This window comes from Acanthochromis polyacanthus, chromosome 15 (genome assembly GCF_021347895.1).
Source record: "Acanthochromis polyacanthus isolate Apoly-LR-REF ecotype Palm Island chromosome 15, KAUST_Apoly_ChrSc, whole genome shotgun sequence".
In the NCBI taxonomy this organism is placed as follows: Eukaryota; Metazoa; Chordata; class Actinopteri; family Pomacentridae; genus Acanthochromis; species Acanthochromis polyacanthus.
In genome coordinates this window covers 18,237,003-18,244,455 of record NC_067127.1, presented here as the reverse complement: position 1 = coordinate 18,244,455, position 7,453 = coordinate 18,237,003, and positions in this window count along the sequence as shown.

The window sequence follows — 7,453 nt, the reverse complement described above, 5'->3', positions numbered from 1 at the left end:
ATAAATCTTACTTTAAATTCTAGCCCGTTAAGCTTCTGTCAATTTTCGCCTGAAATTTCTACTGAAGATGTACGGAAAGTAAATTGAATGCTGTTCTTGAACTGTTTGGAGTACTTCATTGAAAAACTGCCTTTCTTTCAAAAATAAAAACATTTCTAAGTGACCCCAAACTTTTTGAACGGTGGTGTCTATACAGTTCACATATACATACATATTACATTTGTAAGAGCACTGTATTGCATCTTGTGTAAAATAAAGAAATGATGCCAGTAGAACAAAAAACATAAAGAGATCAACCTTGTACATCAAATGCACCAGCCAGGCACATACAGGCGCTTGGACTGAGCTGTTGTTTGTTGAGCGTTGTGACAGAAGTAGGAATAAAAGGCAGTTCTCTGAAGCATCTATCTGATGGTAGCAGTTTGTAATCTGAAAATAGAATGTGTGAGGAGTCCTTCACAATCTTGTGTGTCTGTCTGACAACAGCCAGATTTGTTAATTTATTCTCGCTTAGATTCATATATTAGTGTTTATGTTTAGAGAAATTAAAAAGTAGGCTCATTCTTCTGAAGGCTGCTGAACTGCAGCCCATCTTAATCGTTCGCTCAATCAGTCAACTGTGACATTTCTAATCCTACAATTCCATTTAATGCAGTCATCTTCCTTCCCTGCCAGCTAGAGTTGTCTTTTTATAAAGCAAAGAGTAAATACACTTTGAAATGTTATGCAGCAGACTAAGATTTACAGGCTGGGTTTTCTCATGTTCCTCCTAATTCATTACAAGCACAGCCATATTAGGTTAAATGATCTTGAATTATGGATAGGTCTAGCAGCAGTGCGGTTAATTTTCACTGTAAATTACTTTATAGTTCAGTAATACAAAATATTTACAGGCAGTGCATGAGAAAACCTGGACCCTCCAAAGCCTGCATGTTTGAGAGAGAGATTGAAGAGATGTGGACGAGTAATCACAGCCTAGCCTACTGCATGCCACTTTTCTGCAACAAACCCATGATATTTTCTGTTGAGCTTATCCGAATCCACCCACTTCTGGTTGCCTGCAGGATCGGAGTTTTACGTGTCGATCCACGCATCACTACTTCCCCACAGGCTGGTTGCAGGTTATCAAACTCGACTCACAGCAAACTCTTGCATGCCACGGTCAATCATTCTCACCTAAATTCACTTTACCCTGAGCAAATATAAACCTGCAGCGTGCACTCAGAGGATTACAAGCGTCACAATATATATTGATGTTTGCTAAAGCTTTATCTCAAGTTTTTACATTCACATTTGCCATATCCTCAGGTGGGAGTCTTTTAGTAGATCTCCCCTTTCCATTTAGAAAAACTCTTTGGATCCACAGTGCTGTGAAAAACTATTTGCCAGGTATCCTCTATTTTTTTGCATGTACTGTAGTTCACACTTAAATGTTTCAGATCATTCAACCTAAATTTACTCTAAGACAAAGATAACCTAAGAAAACACAAAAAGCAGTTTTTAAATGATGATTTTATTTAATGATGGAAAAACGTTGTCCATCCCATCTTGCCTTATGCAACAAAGTAACTGACCCTCTAAATCTTTGCTACTAAGGGTGGCTGGGCACCAACAACTACAGTTATATGTTTGTGATAGCTTCTGATCAGTCTTTTACCTCACCATGGAGGAGTTCTGGTCCACTTTCCTCTGCAGAATAGTTTGAATTGCGCATCATTAGATTTTTTTTAAATATAAATTTCCATTTTAAGGCATCTCAATTGTATTCATGTTTGACTTGGCCACTCCAAAACTGTAATTTTGTTCTTTTTGAACCATTCAGAGGTGGACTTGATTGTGTGCTTTAGGTCATTGTCAAGCTGCGCAGCACATTTATGTTGAGCTTCAATTCATGGCTCCATCAGTTATGACAAGCCGTCCAGGTCTTGTGGAAGCAAAGCAGCCCCAAACCATCACGCTACCACCACCATGTTTCACTGGAATGCGGTATTAGCTTTTTGGCAGATATAATGGACCCATGTCTTCCAAAAAGTTGCACCTTTGACTCCTCAGTCCACAGGATGTTATCCTAAAAGTCTTGTAGCTCATCCAGACGTTTTTTTTTTTTTTTTTGCAAATTCCAGACGAGGCTTTACGTTCTTTTTGGTCAGGAGTGGTTTGCGTCTGCAGTTCTTTTCATGTTTGTCTTGGTTCTTCTGTGGCCTCCTAGATGAAATGTTGATGCGTTCTTGGAGAAATTTTGGTCATTGGGCTACTCCATTTGTGCCTCTCACTGTGGTTCACTGGAGGTCCGGAGCCTTAGCAATGGCTTTGTTACCTTCCAGACTAATACATTCGAATGACTTTGCTTTGCATCTGTTCTTGAATCTCTGTAGAACGTGGCATCATGAGCTGCTCTTTGAGACCCTTTAGCTACTTCACAACACCAGACAGGCTCTATTTAAATGATGCTTAGATTCAACAAGCCTGCCAGGAATTATATGTGAGTCTAGCTGTTGAACCTCCACATTAATTTGGTTATTTGGTAGATTGGTAGCTGAGGGCGCTATTATTTTTTTCACACAGGGCACGATGGGCTTTTACATCATCATTTAAAAACTGCATTTTGTGTTTTCTTGGGTTATATTTGTCTGACTCAAAAATGTATGGTATGACACATGGCGGCATGGCTCAGTGGGTAGAGTAGCTGTCTTGTAACTGGACGGTTGCCGGTTTGATCCTCGGCCCGTCGAGATCATGTCGAGGTGTCCCTGAGCAAGACACCGAACCCCTAATTGCTCCTGGTGGGTTGTGGTTAGCGCTTTGCATGGCAGCTTCCGCCATCAGTGTGTGAATGTGTGAATGTGACGTATCATGTAAAGCGCTTTGGATAAAAGCGCTATATGAATACAACCATTTTACATTTAAGTATGAAATTAGCTGTAGATACCAAAACTATTTTTGCAGAAGGCTGTGAATGTGTTTAGTCCTACTTTAAAGTTGGGCATTTTAACATGGAGGTCAATGAGGACAGATTCTTTATTGGAGCTAACCTCAAACAGACATTTGAGGAACTTCAGTTTTAGAGGTCTAGTGGTTGCTAGAGGTAAAATAATAATAATGATAAAATAGTAGTGATGTTGAAAAGACTATCTGTGTTTACTTTATATATGTGGTAGTGACTAATCCCATAGAGCACAGGTCGGCAATTAACGGCAAGCAAAAACATCTGGCTCGTGAGATTGTTTGAACTAGAGAATGAAAATAACAAAATAAATTATACTTTTTAAAAATCGGACTGACAGTCTCAAAAAGCTCTTTATTTGGAAACTTCATTTTTCAGAACAGAAACATTTCACTCTATCTAAATTCTTATTTGTGATGCGAGGGTGAATCAGCGCATCAGCGAGGTGCAGCGTGGACGCTCAACATGCAAAAACAAATTACGTCAGCGGACAGCGCCTGGTGCTGAAATTCCAATAGTCTCTAGAACACAAGTTGCCACTCAAACAACGGACAGAGGCGTCATATAATTATGATTAATTAAATCACTTCTTTCAAACAGGCCAGACATCAAACATAGGTGTAGGAACAGAAATGTGAGTAGCACGAGTTTCAAACATAACGTGCGTGTTATTTAGGCCTTTATGTGACTGTGATGGCACAACAAATATGAACCGATAACAATGCATTGCACTGTCGGAAGCAAATCAGAGCAAAAAGGCTGAATCCACTCGACCGTGGGCTGCCGGGCTCGGCCCGGAAACGACAGAGCAGACATGCTTACAGTAGCCCTGAATTATATCCAGCCACATTCATTAAAAATACAGTTCAGATTTCAGACACAATAACTACTCATCTAGTGTGAAAAGTGGCATTTCCCGCTGGTCACTATTTTCTGGATATCTGGTGAAATAGACGTCACTTTAATCTTCAGGCAGTTCTCGAGGTTTGGGTTAGTCAGTCTGTTTCTCTCGTACGTTTTTATTGCATTCATTGCTGAGAAGGACGACTCGCACATGTAGGAATCAATGCCCTTTCTGTACACACAAAGAAAGTACATCTTAGGGGTAAATCAATTTTCTCTTCGCCCTTGTTTAAAGCAAGAATTGTGGAGGGATTCTGAACTCAAAAAGTGTTTTTTTGTGTGTGTGTGTTTGGGTGTGTTCCTTGTATCTCTTGGTGTATCTTTGAAGCTGAGAAATCTGATTCAAATACTTCACAGTCACACTCTGTATATGTGTATACCAGAGTACATGCTGTGTATAGTGTAGTTTGCAAAAAAAAAAATGCATGGAATATTGTGAAAAATATGTACGTTATGGGCGCCTTACATAAAAGTCTTGCACATGCTGTGAGAGCATTCATGCACAAAACGACACTGTAGAGGATACAGTCACTTCAGCTGTTGTTCGCTTTTTCTCTTTTCCTTTTGGATCAGCATTTTATCTACCCAGAAGTAAATCCCACTCTGCTTTAGCTGTCCAAGAACTTGCATTACAATAAGACAAATGGATGACACTGTGACAGAGCTGCAAATCAAATAAAACCACAGTGGGCCCCGACCAGACAAAAAGAGCTCCATGAATATTCCTATTCTTGTCGCAGTTTAATATTTCATCTCTGTGTGCCATTTTCAAAGGCAGAACTAATTTCTCACATTAATTACTAATTTCACTGATAGCGTTAGCACTGATAAGTGTGATGATGATCGGATTAGTCAGGCTGTATTATACTTAAAGACCCACAGTGAGATCATGAACGCATTGGAATGGAGGACACTGATAGGAAAGAGTTTGTTCATTACATTGCTTCATTTCCCCATTTGCAACATCTGAGTGATTGATTGTACGGATTCATTATAAACATATTTACAGCTTCAGAGCCATTCAAATATATTTACTTTGGGCCTTTGTGTTGCATGAATTCATTAACTATTCTTTTAAACAATACAACTTGTTGTTTTATGTGTCCAGATTATATAGAAATGTGTACAGCAAAGACATAATTGGCAGCGGTACAGATATATTCCGTCATACTTTCATACATTCATATTTTATCGAAAAATAATCTTCAATGAACCAGTCCCATGACAACACCTTCTACAGATTTTCTTTGCTTGACTGCTGCTAGTCAAAGCCGAGACTGAGAGAGAAATCTAACTATTGCATTCTTCATAATTTATAAAAGCTTTGTTTATGAAATCTGACAGCTGACTTTTTAATCAAAGCTACACGATGTTGACTGAGACAATCGCCCACTGATGAAACTACATGAAAATATCTTTGCATTTATAGTATTGGATCATTCCATCTGAAATCATCAGAGGCCTTCTGCTCAACCATCTCGGATTTGCTTGAAACCTTTATATATATTTAAATATACAAATATTTCATGTGATATATATATTATTGATGACTGTTTTTTTTTGTTTTTAAACTGGCTGTTGACCCACTTTTATGACATTTTGCACACTGAAATTTGAGCCTATGTTTGAACTGCAACATTTCAGTAGTTATTAAAGATAAAAGTCTGAAATTTTCACTTTTATTTCTCATCATGCCATTGATTCAGAATCAGTAATATTGGACAAGCACATTAAACAGTCTCTAATTATAGGTGAGCTGAATTATGAAACTTGAAGCTGTCCTGAAAAGTCCCATCTTTGAGCAAGCATTATTGAAAACAAATAACTATAATAAATACTCAATAAGTGACATGGGACAAGAATATAAAACATATAGAATAATTTTTAATATGCAATGTTTAATTACAAAATTGAAATGAAATAACCTTTATTGAGCTTTTATAACTGACTGAAAAATATTCATAGTTTGTTAGATATTATCGTTCAAACATTGACTCAAATTTCAATGCACAAAAAAGTGTTTGTTATATCAAAGCACTTTCACAACTATCAATTTTCCAAATATCTTTCCAAACATCCACATCTTATGCTATAAAATTTTCCAGCAACTTGGAGACTTTAAAGCATACATTGTTCAAAAGATCTGTTGGTTTGAGATGGAATGACCCTATTAAAAATTCCTGTTTTCAGCGACACCCCCATACAAAATCACAAGCCACACACAGTTAATCACATGTTCCACCACCCAACAGTCATGATTCTACCAGAAAGGATAGGAGGAGCTACTGACTGTCTTCAACTCACCTGGGCATGAAGCAGTGCACTGTTTTTTCATGTTTATTATTCATGGTGTCAGAGGACTCCCTTTTCTCCCTTAGTCCCTTTTCGCTTTCATGTGTGGTAACCTGGAATTGTTCTGGACTGACTGTCAAGATCATACAGTGGAAACTGGTTGGACTTCTGAGAAACAAACCTAAAACAATCACTTACAGCCATAGGTGCCACCCAAGAGAACAAAAGAAGAATCTTTGAAACTGCCACTTTAATTCAAGTCCAATTTTCCATTGCAATCTATCAGAGCTTGGTCAAACCGTAAACTGTAAATAGAATATGGACATAACCTCCAGGTTTGAAAATTAAAGCTAGTATAGAAGCTGCATTTTTTCTGGGGGCCAGCAGGGGGTGACTCCTTCCATAAAGCAATCTGTTTGTGTATAACTGTATGAGAAAATGGCACTAATCATCACTTGATTTGCTATACTGGTAAATGTTTTCCTAATGAGTTTATGGTCTTGAGCGCTGGTTTAAAGTCTCCTTCAATACGGCATGATGTTCATTTTGTAAATTCTGGTCCCATTTAGGGTAAAGTTAATGATAAAGCAGGGTGTAATTTAGGCTGTTGCCACTTTATGATTGACAAGCTGCCACTGTACGAGTTGATGTAGTGTTCACAAACTCTCAGATCCATCCCTCAATTGTCTTGTCTGGTTAATTAAAACACCAAGACGTTGATGGGAAAATTCCAAACTTGAGGATATAAAATGCTTCTCCACAAACAAGTGGATTGTGTTACATTGATCTTTCACACAATGTCTATAAGTCAAACGTAATGGATACATTTTTGTTTTAATTAAGTAAGTCATTACTGTCATGCTGATTTTGGATAGTCAAATGGCTTCAAGTCACGCAGCTTCCTCTGTTAAAATAAACAAGTTGATTCTGGCTTGTTATGTGTTTTGTCTCCACCTTAAACTTCCCACTCTGCTGTTTATTCTTATGCAACAATCAGCCTCAGAATGATAATTTTGCCCTAACAAAGCTGTTAATGTCACACATCAGAGGAACTTGGACTCAAGTTTTTGTGAAGCAGTGCAATTCCACTAAATGGTCTATTGATCTCTACCTACTCTTTGCCTCGGGTGGTTGGGGAAAAAAATCCACTCACAGTCAGTGATTAAAACAGAGTGTGGTGCCAAAATGAATGGTATTTAAAAAGTACTCTGACTGGAGCAGCTTTCTGTCCGCCTACTTCAAAACAACTCCAGAAGTTCAGTTTTATTGCTGTGGAGCAGTGATTCTGAGCCTTTTGGTTGTGGTGATCCATTT